The following is a 14,869-nucleotide window of genomic DNA, read 5'->3' on the forward strand; positions in this document are numbered from 1 at the left end:
AGAGTGGACATCTTTGCCTTATTCTCAATCAAATGGGAAAAAATCTAGTTTCTCACCATTAAGTATGACGTTAGCTGTAGATTTTTTGTAGATTCCCCCCTTACCCATGGAGGATATGTTCAAGACTCTCAGTGGATACCTGAATCCATGTATAGTACCAAACCCTCTATATACTATGTTCTTTCCAATACATACATATCTAAGATAAAGTTTAATTTATAAATTAGGTATAGTAAAAGATGAACAATAACTAATAATAAAGTAGAATTATAACATCCTATCTAATAAAGAGAGACTAATAATAAAGTAGAATTATAACATCCTATCTAATAAAGAGAGAATATGCAAATTGACCATCAAGCTTTAACAAGATGGCTGCGCCCACAATGGAGGCAGGGATTCGGTAATGAGCCTTAACGAGCAATCAGCAGGGACCTGAAGCTGCGTGGTGCTGGGCCGGGGCAGGGGACCTGAGGCTGTGTCCCTGCCTGGTGGGGCTTGACAGGGGATCTCAGGCCGTGCCCCCCACCCCAGTGCCAGGCCAGAGGACCTCAAGCCATGCCCCCCGCCCCAGCGCTGGGCCGGGGGACCTCAAGCTGTGTCCCCTGTCCAGCAGAGATTGATGGGGGCCCTCAGGTCATGTCCCCAGCCCGGCAGGGCTTGACAAGGGACCTCAGGCTGCACTCCCCCCCCCCCCCCCGCCTCAGCGCCAGGCTGGGGGACCTGAAGCCATGCCCCCTGCCCAACGGGGCTTGACAGGGGACCTCAGGACGCACCCCCTGCCTGGTGGGGCTTGACAGGGGACCTCAGGGCACACCCCCCACCCTAGTGCCAGCCGGGGAACCTCAGGCCGCACCCCCGCCCCAGGCCAGGCGACCTGAGGCCGCGCCCCCCCCACACCTGGCGGGGCTTGACAAGGGTGGGGCCGGCCAGGTCTGGATCTAGCCCAATGGAGGTGGGGCCTCTGAGTCTTGCGTGATTTCCAGGCACACGTGGGTGGACAGGGACTTGACTCTGGGTCCTGTAGCATGCCCCAGACTCTGACAGGAGGAAGATTTTTATATACATTTTACTAATTTTCTTTAATCTCTGACACTTCTATTATAGAGAAAGGGAAAATAGCAATACTAAAATATTTCCTCTAATTAATTTCCTTTTAATGTGCATGAATTTCATGCACCGGGTCACTGTACACTGTAATAAATTTAGTACACTGTAATAAAAGTTATTGGGGCCATTATTAGGTAAAATAAAGGTCACTTAAAAACAAGCACTGCAATACTGCAACAGACAATCTAGTAACTGAGACAGCTACTAAGTGACTGACAGTTGGATAGTATATATAGGACTAGAGGCCCTCGCACCCTGGCTTCATCCAGAAGGTCATCTGGAAGGATGTCTGGTCTAATTAGCATATTATGCTTTTATTATTATAGACTAGAGGCCCGGTGCACAAAATTCATGCATGGGGGGGTGGGGGTGTCCCTCAGCCCAGCCTGCACCCTCTCCAATCTGGGACCCCTCAGGGGATGTTCAACTGCCGGCAGTCAGACATCCCTCTCACAATCTGGGACCACTGGCTCCTAACCACTCACCTCCCTACCTGCCTGATTGCCCCTAACCCCTCTGCCTGCCTGCCTGATCACCCCTAACCCTTCTGCCTACCAGCCTGATTGCCCCTACATTGCCCCATGCCAGCCCAATCACTCCTACCTTGCCCCCCTGCCAGCCTGATTGCCCCTACCTTGCCCTCCCCTGCAGGCCTGATCGTCCCCAACTGCCCTCTCCTGCTGGCCTGATAGCCTCCCCTGTTGTGCCTCAACCCCAGTCTGGCCTCCCTCTGCAGGAGGTGACCTGGCGGATCAGGGGAAGGCACCGCCCCCATTACCCCGCTGCTGCTGCCACTGCCGGCCTGAGCCTCAGCCTTTCGCAGTGGCTGCGGCTGTCTGGAAGGACGTCCAGAAGACATCCACTCTAATCTAATTAGCATATTACCCTTTTATTAGTATAGATTTGGGGACCATTACAACCACACAGAACTTAAAACACATGGCCCTGGCCGGTTTGGCTTAATGGAGAGAGCATCGGCCTGTGGACTGAAGGGTCCCAGGTTCGATTCTGGTCGGGGACACATGCCTGGGTTGCGGCTCGATCCCCAGTAGGGGGCCTGCAGGAGGCAGCTGATCAGTGATTCTTATCATTGATGTTTCTATCTCTCTCTCCCTTTCCCTTCCTCTCTGAAATCAATAAAAAAAAAAAAAGAAAACACATGATCTTCACTTTGGGCTTTGTTATTTTACAATATCCTTTGTGCAGTATTTTAACTTCCCTCAACTTTCCTTTCCCACCCTTAAAATGCAACTTATTTTGGGGAAGATGATCAGGAAAGTGATTCTAGTGGTTAGAAGTTTTTTTTTTGGAGAGGATGGGGTCGTTAAGATATTTAAAAATTGAGCATGGTAATGGTTGTAACCACTCTGAATTTACTTTTAAAAAGCCAGTTCATTGTACACTTTAGGTGACATGTACAGTATATGAATTATATCTCAACAAAGCTGTTCTTTTATTTCTTTTTAAATAAAGACCAGTCTTATAATCAATTGCAGATGCTTTCAGAGCCCCCCCAGGATTTGCTTACCGCGTCCCAAACCACGGCTGCGACTCCCAGTTGCCTCCAGTCCTGGCAGATCTGGATGGTGTGGTTTGCAAAGGAGAAGGTGGCAAGAGGCTTGTGGAATTTCTGCGACCCCATTCCCGTGGTATCCTGATAGGGCACCAGGGCCATTTCCACTGTGCCAGCTCTCTGCTTCCTTTAACCTGTTGGGCAAAAGAATCCTGCATGCTCTGGCCAGAAAGTGCTTTCTCTCTTAGGTGGCCCGATTGCTTTTTTTAAGGTCATGTTATGGATTCAAAAGAATAAACAGATGTGGAAAGCTTTTGTCAAATTCCTTTTACATGGTTCTTCCAGTCTCGGGGAAGTGAGATGTGGCTCTGAATTCATCCCAAAGGGTGTCTTTGGTCAACAGCACCCAGAACGGCACAACTCCTGCAGGATGCCCTACACACTTCACTGTCAGGACTCAGGGGGGCTTGAGGGTGAGCGAGGCAGTGGTGCCAGCACAGGACCCAGGAGACAGCTTTCTACACTGCCCAGGCCCACATGGACTGCAACTGTACCCACCAAGGTGGGCAGGGTGTTCCTGCTGTTTTGTTTTGGTCTGTGGACTGAAGGGACACCCAGTCAGCCACGGACCTGTGCCTGCACTGAGACTGTGAGCGGTTCGATGGTCCTACTTTTGGTGGACAGTGGATGCACTCCCACCTCCCAGAGACTGGCAGTTAGACACTGGCGGCTTCCGAGTCGCTTGCAGGGAGAACCCGGCCCTAGGTCCAGAACAGACTCGGGCGTCCTTGGCCAGGAGGCCTCCTAGGGGTAGGGGCCACCGCAGTTTGAAGGCCGGCCATGCCCCTGATCAAGGCAGGGTCTAGTCGTCTGTCCGGTTGTGACGGCCCTAGTCTATTGTTAGTATAGGTCAGCGGTTCTCAACCTGTGGGTCGCGACCCCTTTGGGGGTCGAATAACCCTTTCACAGGGGTCGTCTAAGACCATCGGAAAACACATATAATTACATATTGTTTTTGTGATTAATCACTATGCTTTAATTATGTTCAATTTGTAACAATGAAAATACATTCTGCATATCAAATATTTACATTACAATTCATAACAGTAGCAAAATTGCAGTTATGAAGTAGCAACAAAAATAATTTTATGGTTGGGGGGTCACCACAACATGAGGAACTGTATTAAAGGGTCGTGACATTAGGAAAGTTGAGAACCACTGGTAGAGATGGAGATGCTGGACAAAGTGATGATTCATGCCCTGGGTGGGATGGAGCGGGAGAGTGAAGATTTCATCACACACTCAGAATAGCACCCAATTGAAAACTTACCAATTATTTATTTCTGGAATTTTCCATTTAATACTGTCATGCCATGGTTGAACACAGGTAACTGAAACCAAGAAAAGGATAATTGTGGAAAGAAACCACAAATAAGTGGAGGGAATTACTCTATTCTTTATCAAGTTAAGGTAATTCCCCTCTATTCCTACTTTGTTGAGAGATTTTATCATAAATGAGTGCTACATTTTCTAAAAATATTTTTTCTGCATCTATTCATAGGATCATATGACTTTTCTTCTTTAGCCTACTGAGGTGATGGATTACATTCATTGATTTCAAATGTTGAACCAGCCTTGCATAGCTTCAATAAATCTTATTTGGTTGTGTTATATATTTTTTATACATTATTGGATTTGATTTGCTAATATTTTGTTGAGGAGGAATAGATTTTTAAGCAACGCTAAAACAAATATTATTTTACAGTAATCCACTTAGAGTCATGCAAAAACATTCTTCCTTTTTAAACATTCTTTGCATTAAACAGGAAAATTATTAAACAGGCATATTAACTGGGGCTATATATTTAAAAATATAAAGTAAATGGGTTGTGTTTAAATGATATCTATATATCTTTTTGTATTTTTCCCCCATCTCCACCTAGAGCTTGTCTCTCCATGAGCTATAACTGAAATCCCTGCTCAATTCTTTCAGTTTCTAGTTGCCACTTTTCCACTGGGCACTTTGTGGTCTCCCACATGATGCATCTTCAATGGTTAGACCAGAATCTGCGCAGCGTTTCTATGCATATTTGGAGACTCACCACCTCCATAGCTCCCTTCCTTCTAGGGTCCCTACTTGCTTCCCACTTGCTCTTCTAGTTCTGACCTCTGTATTCTTGATCCCACCATCCAGTGAAGCTGAAACTTCATCCTGAGCCACCTAGTGGGTTGGTGAGCATCTCCGAGCAAACACTGCAAACTAAAAAATTACCATAGTGTATTTCCAATCTTTTAAGTGTAGACTCCTCTCCGATTTCTGCCTGCTTTCCATCTCTGTTCAATGTGTTCAAAGAGTCGATCTGCAATATTTTTATATATACTTTACCATTATTTTCTATGGGAAGGTTAGTCCTACTAAGTTCTACCACCATTACCAGAAGCCAGATTTCCCAGTGTTACTATTTTGCTCCATTCTGAAATCACGCTCCTGTCTCCATCCATTTTTGCTGTTGGTGGTGTTGGTAGTGGTAGAACAAGGATTTTGTTCAAATGTCCATCCTCCTCCCACATACCTCTGGGAATAAATCCTGATTAATCTATGTCAGTGCTGTAACTCATTTCCCTTGCATCAGTGATATGTTTAGGAAGGGTCATCAGTCAGGGAACCAGAAACTACTCTTTAGAGTCAGGATATACAGGATTTTTAAATAAGAAATTGGTGGCTTATCCAGAGAAAAGGCCTAAGGGAGCAATGGTCAGAAAAATCACCACTGACCTTCTCAACTGGAAGTGCTGAAGCAAGCTGTTATCAAAACTCACCTTGAAGTTCCTAGGAGTGTCACATCCACTCATGATTCTGGCTCCAATTAACAAGAGAATAATGATCTCTCCAGCAGACTGGCTCAAGGGTGTCTCTCATCAACACACTCTAGCCTGAAACCACACGACAAAGGGAATTCTGGCAAAAGCTCCTAGCTTTTCCTCTTCAAAGCAAAGGAGACCTTAGAAGGGGTAGTGGTGATGCCAACTCAACACTGATAATCTAGCACAGGGCATGTGACCCAAATTAGCCAAGGGCACAGGAGGGGAAGCAGCTGGAGAGCCTCTGAAGATTTATTTGCTGATAAACTAAATAAAACAAAGACTCACAGGAACAGTCTCTCTTCTTCTTCCACTGGATTTTCCTTCCATGTGACTCTTGGAACCAAATCATGAATCTTGTGATCATGAGAGGAGCCCACTGAGATGGAGGCAAACACAGTCTGAAGCCTGTCCAATCTGGACTTATTATGTGAGAATAAGTGCTATTACTTAAGTCATTTTCAATAGTTTTTTTCAAGTACAGCATATTATTTAGATCATGGAGGTTAAGCTCAGAAGAAGCCATTTAAAGGAGTGAAAGTAGGAGCCTTTAAGAAGTAAGAGTGGGGATAATGAAATGTGGTGTTTATTCGCCTTTTGCTATTTTACATTGTCAAGATATATGCACTACTCAAATAAAAAATTAAATTAGAAAAGAGACAATCTGACAACTCAGTCCCATCCCCACAGCATGCTTTTCTTGATTTACTCTGACCTACAGTACAGAAAGAAATGGCAGCTAAATGCAACAGTTCTTCTTCACTCTTATTTCAGGCAATCACAATTCTAGCTGTCTCCTGAAGAGTTCCTAAGTGAAGCCCATCTTCTTCCCCTTGATCTACTATCTGTCATCAAAATAATCACTCCAAAAGGGCAAATATGATTGCATCCTCTTCTGCTTAAAATACGTACTTGGACTCAATGGTCTCTACAAGACCCAATCCAAATTCCATAATATGGTACCCAAGGCTCTTCGTGATCTGGCCCCTGACACTCTCTTATGTATATACTAGCGGCCCGGTGCACAAAAATTTGTGCACTTGGGGGAGAGGGGGGTCCCTCAGCCCGGCCTGTGCCCTCTCGCAGTCTGGGACCCCTTGGGAGATAACGACCTGCTGGCTTAGTCCTGCTCCCGGGTGGCAGAGGGCAGGTCCAATCCCTAGGTGCAGCCCCTGGTTGGGCTCAGAGCAGGGCCGATTGGGGAGTTGGGGCGCCGCCCCCTGTCATGCACAGAGCAGGGCGGATTGGGAGGTTGCGATGCCACCCTCAGTCACAATCAGGGTAGGGCAGATTGGGGGGTTGGGGCACCGCCCCCTGTCACACTCAAGGCAGAGTTGATGGGGAGGTTGGGGCGCCACCCCCTGTCACGCACAGAGCAGGGTTGATCAGGGGGTTGGGGAGCTCCCCCCTGTCACACACAGAGCAGGGCCTATCAGGGGGTTGGGGCACTGCCCCCTGTCACGCACAGAGCAGGGCCTATCAGGGGGTTGGGGAGCTCCCCCCTGTCACTCACAGAGTAGGCCCGATAGGGGAGTTGCACACCACCCCCTGTCACACACAGAGCAGGGCGGATCAGGGGGTTGGGACGCCGCCCTCCATCACCCACAGAGCAGGGCAGATCAGGGGGTTGGGGCGCCGCCACTGTCACACTCAGGGAAGGGCCGATGGGGAGGTTATGGCTCTACCCCATCACACACAGAGCAGGGCCCGTGGGGGGAGGGGGGTGGCGCCGCCCTCTATCACCCACAGAGCAGGGCCCATCAGGGGGTTGGGGCGCCTTCCCCTGTCACGAACAGAGCAGGGCGGATAGGGAGGTTGTGGCCCCACCCCCTGTCACACACAGAGCCGCAGGGTGATCAGGGGGTTTGGGCGCTGCCCCCGTCACACTGATCCCGGTGCCGGGAGGCCTCTCAGCTCCGCTGATCCCGGTGCTGGGAGGCATATTACCCTTTTACTATATAGAATAGAGGCCTGGTGCACGGGTGGGGGCCGGCTGGTTTGCGCTGAAGGGTGTCCTGGATCAGGGTGGGGGTCCCCACTGGGGTGCCTGGCCAGTCTGGGTGAGGGGCTGAGGGATGTTTTCAGGCTGGGACTGAAGCTCCCAACTGCTCCTTTTTTTCTTTTCTTTTTTTTTATTCTGGGCCAGCTTTAGCTCTGGCTCCAGCTCTGAGGCCTCTGCTCCTGAAAGCAGGTATCTGGTTTGTTTCGGTTCTCAAAACTCTGTATCAACTCCAGCTCTGAGATCCCAGCTGGCTGAAAGCTGGTTTCTGGGGTTTTGTTTAGCTTCTACATTTGTTACAATGTTTGAAACTGCAGGCTCAGAGGCCTGCAGCGGCTGGGGGGGAACATTGGAGTCCTCCGTCACTGAAGCAAGCAAGCCTCATGTTAGTTTCAAGCTGCTTGGCTGCCGGCCGCAATCTTGGCTGACAGTTAATTTGCATATTGCCCTGATTAGCCAATGGGAAGGGTAGCGGTGGTACGCCAATTACCATGTTTCTCTTTTATCAGTGTAGATTCCAGATATTCAGAAACTCTTGCTTTTCTCCATATACCACACTCCTTGGCACACACTGTTTCTTTGGTTTAGAATGTCCATTCTCACTAATCCCTTTTCAGCTACCTCTTCGGTAAAGATTTCTTACTCCCCTAGTCCTTCTACTATCTCTCCAGATACATATCAGGTACCTAAAGCCTCCATCAGCACAAATTACATTACATATCAAAAATTACTTACTGGAGTTTGAATTCCAGAAACGTCTATGAAAACTAAAATATTTTTGGTAACTCATTTGATGGCAAAAACGGAATTGAACCACTTAGATTTGTAATTTGAATTATTCTACTTTGTATGAATGTTCATTTATTTTGTCGCAAAAATATTAATGGATTTCATTACAGAGTGAAGCCTCAGACCCATATGTGGTATTATGCAGGTAAATGTAGCATATGCACCTGTGGCCCATTCCAAAAATGGCTACTGCAATATTTCTCATTCCACAAATTCTAGAACTTTCACTACTCATCAAGTGAGGTCTCTATCTCCTTGAAACTGGGAGTGATTTTATAACTGCCCAGATGAACAAAGCCAGCTTTTTTTTTTATGACTTTTTATGACTTGCAAGGCAAAGTCATAAAAGGTGGTAAGACTGTTTTCCTTTCTTTCTCAAAATGCTTGCCCTGGGAACCCAGTCCCCATGTTCTGAGGAAGCTTGGCCACCTGGTGAGGCCACGTGCAGGTGTCCTGGCCCACATCCCCGCTGAGGTCTCAAACATCAGCCAGCATCAATCACCAGCCAGCATCAATCACCAGCCAGCATCAACTGCCCGATGTGCAGGTAAGTGATGCCCTCAGGTGATGCCTGTGCTCAGCATTCAGGAGCCCCAATTGCTTCTGAATGGAGCAAAGATAAGCTGGTGCAAGCAAGCTCTACCCAAAATGCACATTTATTAGAAAAATTATTGTTTTGTTGTCTTAAGGCAAAAGGTATTGGGTTCTGCTGACATAAAAACCTAAAATTTCATCATGTTAACTTTGCAAAAAATGCAAAAACCCATCAAAGGTTTTAGATAAGATATGTTTACTCTACTTGTGCATCCATGTATCAATTATTCAACAGAATTAGAAGTTCTTTGAATACTTTGAGAACTAAGTCTTTTCATATGATATTCTCAGAGCCAATGTCCAAGATTGGGTGAGCCTTCAAGGCCAGCCTATTGAATTAATGTTGAATGAATAAGTAAATAGTTATATTTTGAAAGACTATAGTTTCATTCTACTCATGACTGCTCAAAACTCACTTAGAATGACTTATTTTTATAATTATCTTCAGTTGATGAGCTATATAAAAATTTCATTAACTTTCCTATCTTTAACTGGGTGTTTCTGTTTGATTTTTCCCCTAGATCTGGCAACCCTAATTTATGACCATCAGTGAGAGGACTATCAACCGTAGGCTTGAAAATGGGAATTCTTAGGTATGTACTGAGTTACCCACGAACCATTTACCTAAAACACGAAAACACCAAAAAAGCGGTCTCTAAATCAGCAGGATGAGACAGAAGCAGTCTGGAGCATTAAGATGCTTAAGTAGCTAAAGTGTTCTATTGGTTTACTATAGACAGAGACCAAGTCAGCTTGTCCTTGAAGAGTCTATGGTTCTGTAGCCACATGGAAATTTACTTGTCAGCACACCCTGTATAGATGGGCTCAAATATGTTCTCAGTTCCCGGAGAGTTGGGAATTTTAAAGCAAAGTGTTTATAGGAATATTTAAAACTCAGAAAGATGTCTGCATTGCCAAATTGAAGAAAAACATAGATCAAAGATCCCACAATAAAATGGAACTACACTACCTGGAAAACTTCAATCCTGATCATTCTCATAAAAAAGAAAAAAAGAAAAATAGGAATTCCACCCAAATTCTTCAGAAATGGAAACAACTGCAGTATCGTGTAACTTCATAAGATTAAATCATTATTCTAAAAGACAATGTGGAATATATTTACATTCTATTTGTTATATAACTATAAAACAGTTATATTAGTAAAAACTGTTAAAAGTACATAAATGGTTTGGGTCGATTTCTGGATTCTCTATTCTATCCCACTGGTCTATATGTCTGTTCTTGTGCCCTTACCAGGCAGTTTTGAGAACAGTGGCTTTGTAATACAGCTTGATATTGGTATTGTGATCCCTCCAACTTTGTTCTTCTTTCTCAGGATTGCTGTGGATATTTGGGGTCTTTTTTTATTCCAGATGAATTTTTGGAGAGTTTGTTCTGGGTCTGTGAAATATGCCATTGGTATTTTAATTGGAATTGCATTGAACTTATAAATTGCTTTGGGTAGCATGGACATTTTAATGATGTTGATTCTACCAAACCATGAACACAGTATGTTCTTCCATCTGCTTATGTCTTCCTCTATCTTTTTTTTCAGTGTCCTGTAGTTTTCTGAGTACAGGTCTTTTACCTCCTTAGTTAAGTTTATTCCTAGGTATCTTAATTTTTTTGGTGCGATGGTAAATGGGATTGTTTTTTAAATCTCTCTTTCTGTAAGTTCACTATTGGTGTATAAAAAAGCCATTGATTTCTTGGCGTTAATTTTGTATCCTGCTACATTGCCGAATTCATTTATTAAGTCTAATAATTTTTTGATGGAGTCTTTAGGGTTTTCTATGTACAGTATAATGTCATCTGCAAATAGCTGTGCTCACAGCTATTCCCTGTTGCCCCAGGGGTTTGGGAATTCCGAGGGTGTAGGGGGGCAGGAGGCTGGGTCAATGATGAGATTCCACCTGAATGAAAGCAGAGCTCTGAGAACAGAGCAGGGAAACAGAGAGAGGCACTTAGAGTACATCAGAGGAATGGGATGGGACAGGCTTTGGAGTGAAGCCCCAGGCAGCCACAGGTAAGACTGTCCTGCTTATACCTCCTGTGAACAAGTCCAAACATTGTTTCCCACTTTGAATTCTATGTTTGAAAGGAATGCTATTTTGCTAAAATGTGACATCATGGTTGTGATGGTTAAATGTTATGTGTCTAGCCCGGCTGGTGTGGCTCAGTGGTTGAGTGCTGACCCAAGCACCAAGAGGTGGCTGGTTCGATTACAGGTCAGGGCACATGCCCGGGTTGTGGGCTTGATCCCCAATAGGGGGCATGTAGGAGGCAGCCAATCCATGTTTCTCTCTCATTGATGTTTCTATCTCTCTCTAAAATCAATAAAAACATATATATTTTTAAAAATGTTATATATCTACTTGACTGGCCATGGGACACCCAGATTAAATGTTATTTCAGATGCTGTTTCCAGATGAAATTAGCAGTTGGATTAGTAGACTTGGTAGATGGCCCTCCCCAATGTCGGTTGGCATCATCCAACCCGCTGTGGGCCAGAATAGAACAAAAGGGCAGGGGAAGGAGAAATTCACTGCCTTTGCTTCTTACCTGCCTGCTTGAGCTGGAACATCAGTCTTCTGCCCTTGGACTAGGACCAACACCATCCTCTTCCTTGGTCCTCAGGCCTTTTGACTCAGATTGGATTATACTAGCAGCTCTCCTGGGACTCCAGCTTGCAGATATAGGTTGTGGGACTTCTCAGCCTCTGTGAGAAAATTCCTCAAATGAATCTCTTTATCTATATCTATGTCTTTTCCTATGTCCATATCTATATTTACATCTCTCCTATTGGTTCTGTTTTCTGGAAACTTCATTCAAGACTAAAATCAAATCCACTGAACATCATAGATGGAAATAAACTTATACTCACCCAACCTGGCAATCTCCTCCTGCACACACCCTCTCCCCAACACCCACATACCCATCTGAATTCCATTTCTCACTTTACATTTACTATTTAGAAGCGATGACCCATATGAAGACAACAGCTCTTTCTCATTTTAGCAACTAACTAAACTATACAGTCCCTGAAGGCAGGAGCAGTATCTCAGAGATCTATATTTCCCACAGGGCCTAAACCCAGAAGCAAGTCCTCTGCACATAGGTGGGAGTTTCAGTTAATTAATGAATTCAATTTTCAAATTAAATACTAATATTTAAGAACACTAATTAATATTGCACTATTAAACTCAAAAATCAAAGAAAACTGAATGACATAGAGACTACCCTGCCTTTACAGTTCCCGCCCAGAATCCTTTAGAATGAGACTGAAGTACACGTCAGGACAGTGTAGAGCAGACTGCAGTCTTCAAGTTATTGATTTGGCCCCTTTCACCAGCATTAAATTAGCCATGATAAAATGAATGAAAGTCCTGTCAGCATGTTACACAGCAAAAAGAACAAATGAAATCACTTTTTATAAAAATACTCACCCGAGAATATGTTTTTAATGATTTTAGAGACAGAAGTAAGAAGAAAGAGAAACATTTATGTGAGAAACATTGATTGGTTGCTTCCCACCTCAACCAGGGATCTACCCCAAAACCTAGGAATCACACTGCAACCTTTGGTATACGGGAAGACGCTCCAACCGAGCCACTTGGCCAGAGCACCAATGAAATCATTTTGACAAAAATCTGTCTCTTTTCTATAGATCATCTGATCTTTATCCCAAACCTTCTTTGACATGATAAACCTAAGATTGACAACAGAAGCTATGAGACCCACACAAACTTAGATTATGTAGTCCACATTTTAGTCCAAATGTACTAGAATGTGTTCCCTATAGAAATATTTTCCATAACTTTGTCTAATCCTTTTCCAGTAAACTTCCTCTAAATGTTTTATAGTCTTTTCTGAAGAGCTTCTTCCAGCTAGACACATCTTAGATACCTGACAGTTTTTCTGAAACTTCTGTTTCAACTTGCCTTATTTAAATTTTGTCCCATTACTTCTGGTTAATCTCTTTTCCTGTCACTATATTGTAGATAGTGTTCATATTCCTTCTTAGGCATAATTTAACCATGCTTCACACATTAACTTGAGTAGACAGGATACGGTATAAATTACAGAAAGCAGAGATGTACAAAGACATTTTGTGGTGAATAAATTAAAGGATTAATTTCAGTCATATCAAACTAACACTTTTTAAAATTGTGGTTCCTGTGATTTTCAGGCCTGTTTCTAAAGTTTGTGGAATGGGGGAATTAAATGGAAGAGATTAGTTGAAAACTTCTACTTTTATTTCATAGGTTGGAGATCAGCCAGTGCCATGAATATTTAAAAGAGGAAACACATTTAAAAGAGAATTTAACACGGAGGCCTGCCTCAGACTTAAGATGCTGACAGTTACCTAGACAAACAGGTGAAGAAGACTGGCTTTAACAACTCCTCAGACATAATCACAACCATCTGGCACTTAAAAGAGTATTAGGCTACTGCTCACTGGGAAAGAACTTTATCCCCCCTCAAGCAATACGTGCAGCGTGGAACAATAAACCTGAACTGACTGAGGAAGCGAACATGTTTATACTGTAAAGGGGAGATTTAAAACAGGAGAACCTAACTCAAATTTAACCAAAATCTCTATGTGGAAAGGGAAACATTCCCATCACAGGCTCTCCTGGGATCCTGGGTTTCTGATTTCCACAGGAATACACACGGAACTGGAACCAAAATACACACACACACACACACACACACAATCCTTTTTTTAAAGTAGTGAGACAAGAAAAAGGATCAAGTTTATCCTCATTCTCAGTTTTATTTTTCTCCATAAATGGATCATTTATACCATATTTTCATATTCATTTTGCTGATTGTCTATCTCCTCCAGCTCCCTGCCTAGAATCCAAGTTCCACGAGGACAGAAATGTTTTGTCTTGTCCACTTCAGTATCTCAGGGGCCTAGAACACTGACTCATAGCAGGCAATTAATACACACTGAAAGAATTAACTTACTTGGCACTGACTTCTCTATTTAAAGACTCAAACAGAAAGATAACATAAACACTTCTCTGCTAAAAAGAGCTAGACCTCCCCCCTCCAAATTGTTATATTATTAGAAGTCTTTGCATTACTAAAGGTAGGTTTTGAGATAGTATTAACCCTTAAAATATAACCCATGGAGCATCTCAAATCTGACCATCTAATTAAAAGTGCTAAAGATGAAGCTCTATCAGGGCAGAGGCAATGACCCGATTTCTTATCGATACCAGCTTGTGACATGGGCCTGGTGTGGGGCAACAAGTAAGAGACAATTGGAAAAGTCGACTGTGCTAGCCACCCACCTAGGCACTTACATGCATTCATTCACTCACTTACTTTTTATAATCATTCCATGTGAGAGGTACATTATGATCCCTCGTTTTCAGATAAAAAACACAAGGCATAGTGAATAAATAACTGTTAGCAATGTATTGTCTCTCAGCTCCAAACCCACCCCTCTTTGCCCTTTGTATTCGGGAGCAGGCGGGATGTTAGGCTATGTCAGAGAGCACCAGAGGGACACTGCAAGGCTGCATCCCCAGGAAGACCCTCCGTTACAGGTTCTGACCCTCCAAGGTCTTTATACAACGCGGGAGCCCAGAGGCCAGCTTGGGGGAGTCCCAGCTACACCTTTGGCCACACTGATTACTGCTTCTGCAGACCAACTCTGGCCCCATTTCTTGAAAGTCTTTTGCTACCAGCAGGCTACATGTCCTTCTAGTAGCCACAGCTCCTCTGAAAAGGACTGAATCCCAGCCATGGGATAGGGGGTGGACCCTCCCCTCGTCCTTAGCTCCTTTATTGTCCCTTCTCCCTCAGCCAAGAGGTAGAGGCGCTATACTATGCCTCTGTACCCCTTAGACACCTTTACCCCTTTTAGCACTTTTACCCCTTTCTACTAGTTAACAATTCTTTATATTAATCGTCCCTGGATATAGTTCTGGGAGGGTAACACTTATAGCTGTCCCTGAATTGCCCAAGATTGTGCCAGTAGGAAGCAA

At 44.2% G+C, this 14,869-nt stretch overlaps 1 long non-coding RNA gene across 1 annotated transcript; it reads right to left on the bottom strand.

Moving 5' to 3' along the window:
• Positions 1 to 2,418: 2,418 nt before the first annotated feature.
• LOC308519586 lies at positions 2,419 to 11,525 on the bottom strand. Its single transcript, XR_013996004.1, has 3 exons — positions 11,430 to 11,525; positions 3,954 to 4,014; positions 2,419 to 2,817 (listed from the first exon to the last, which is right to left on the bottom strand). It is a non-coding gene; the product is annotated as an uncharacterized lncRNA (long non-coding RNA).
• Positions 11,526 to 14,869: the final 3,344 nt, after the last annotated feature.

Source organism: Myotis nattereri (assembly GCF_964212035.1).
Source record: "Myotis nattereri genome assembly, chromosome: 1".
NCBI classification, from domain to species: domain Eukaryota; kingdom Metazoa; phylum Chordata; class Mammalia; order Chiroptera; family Vespertilionidae; genus Myotis; species Myotis nattereri.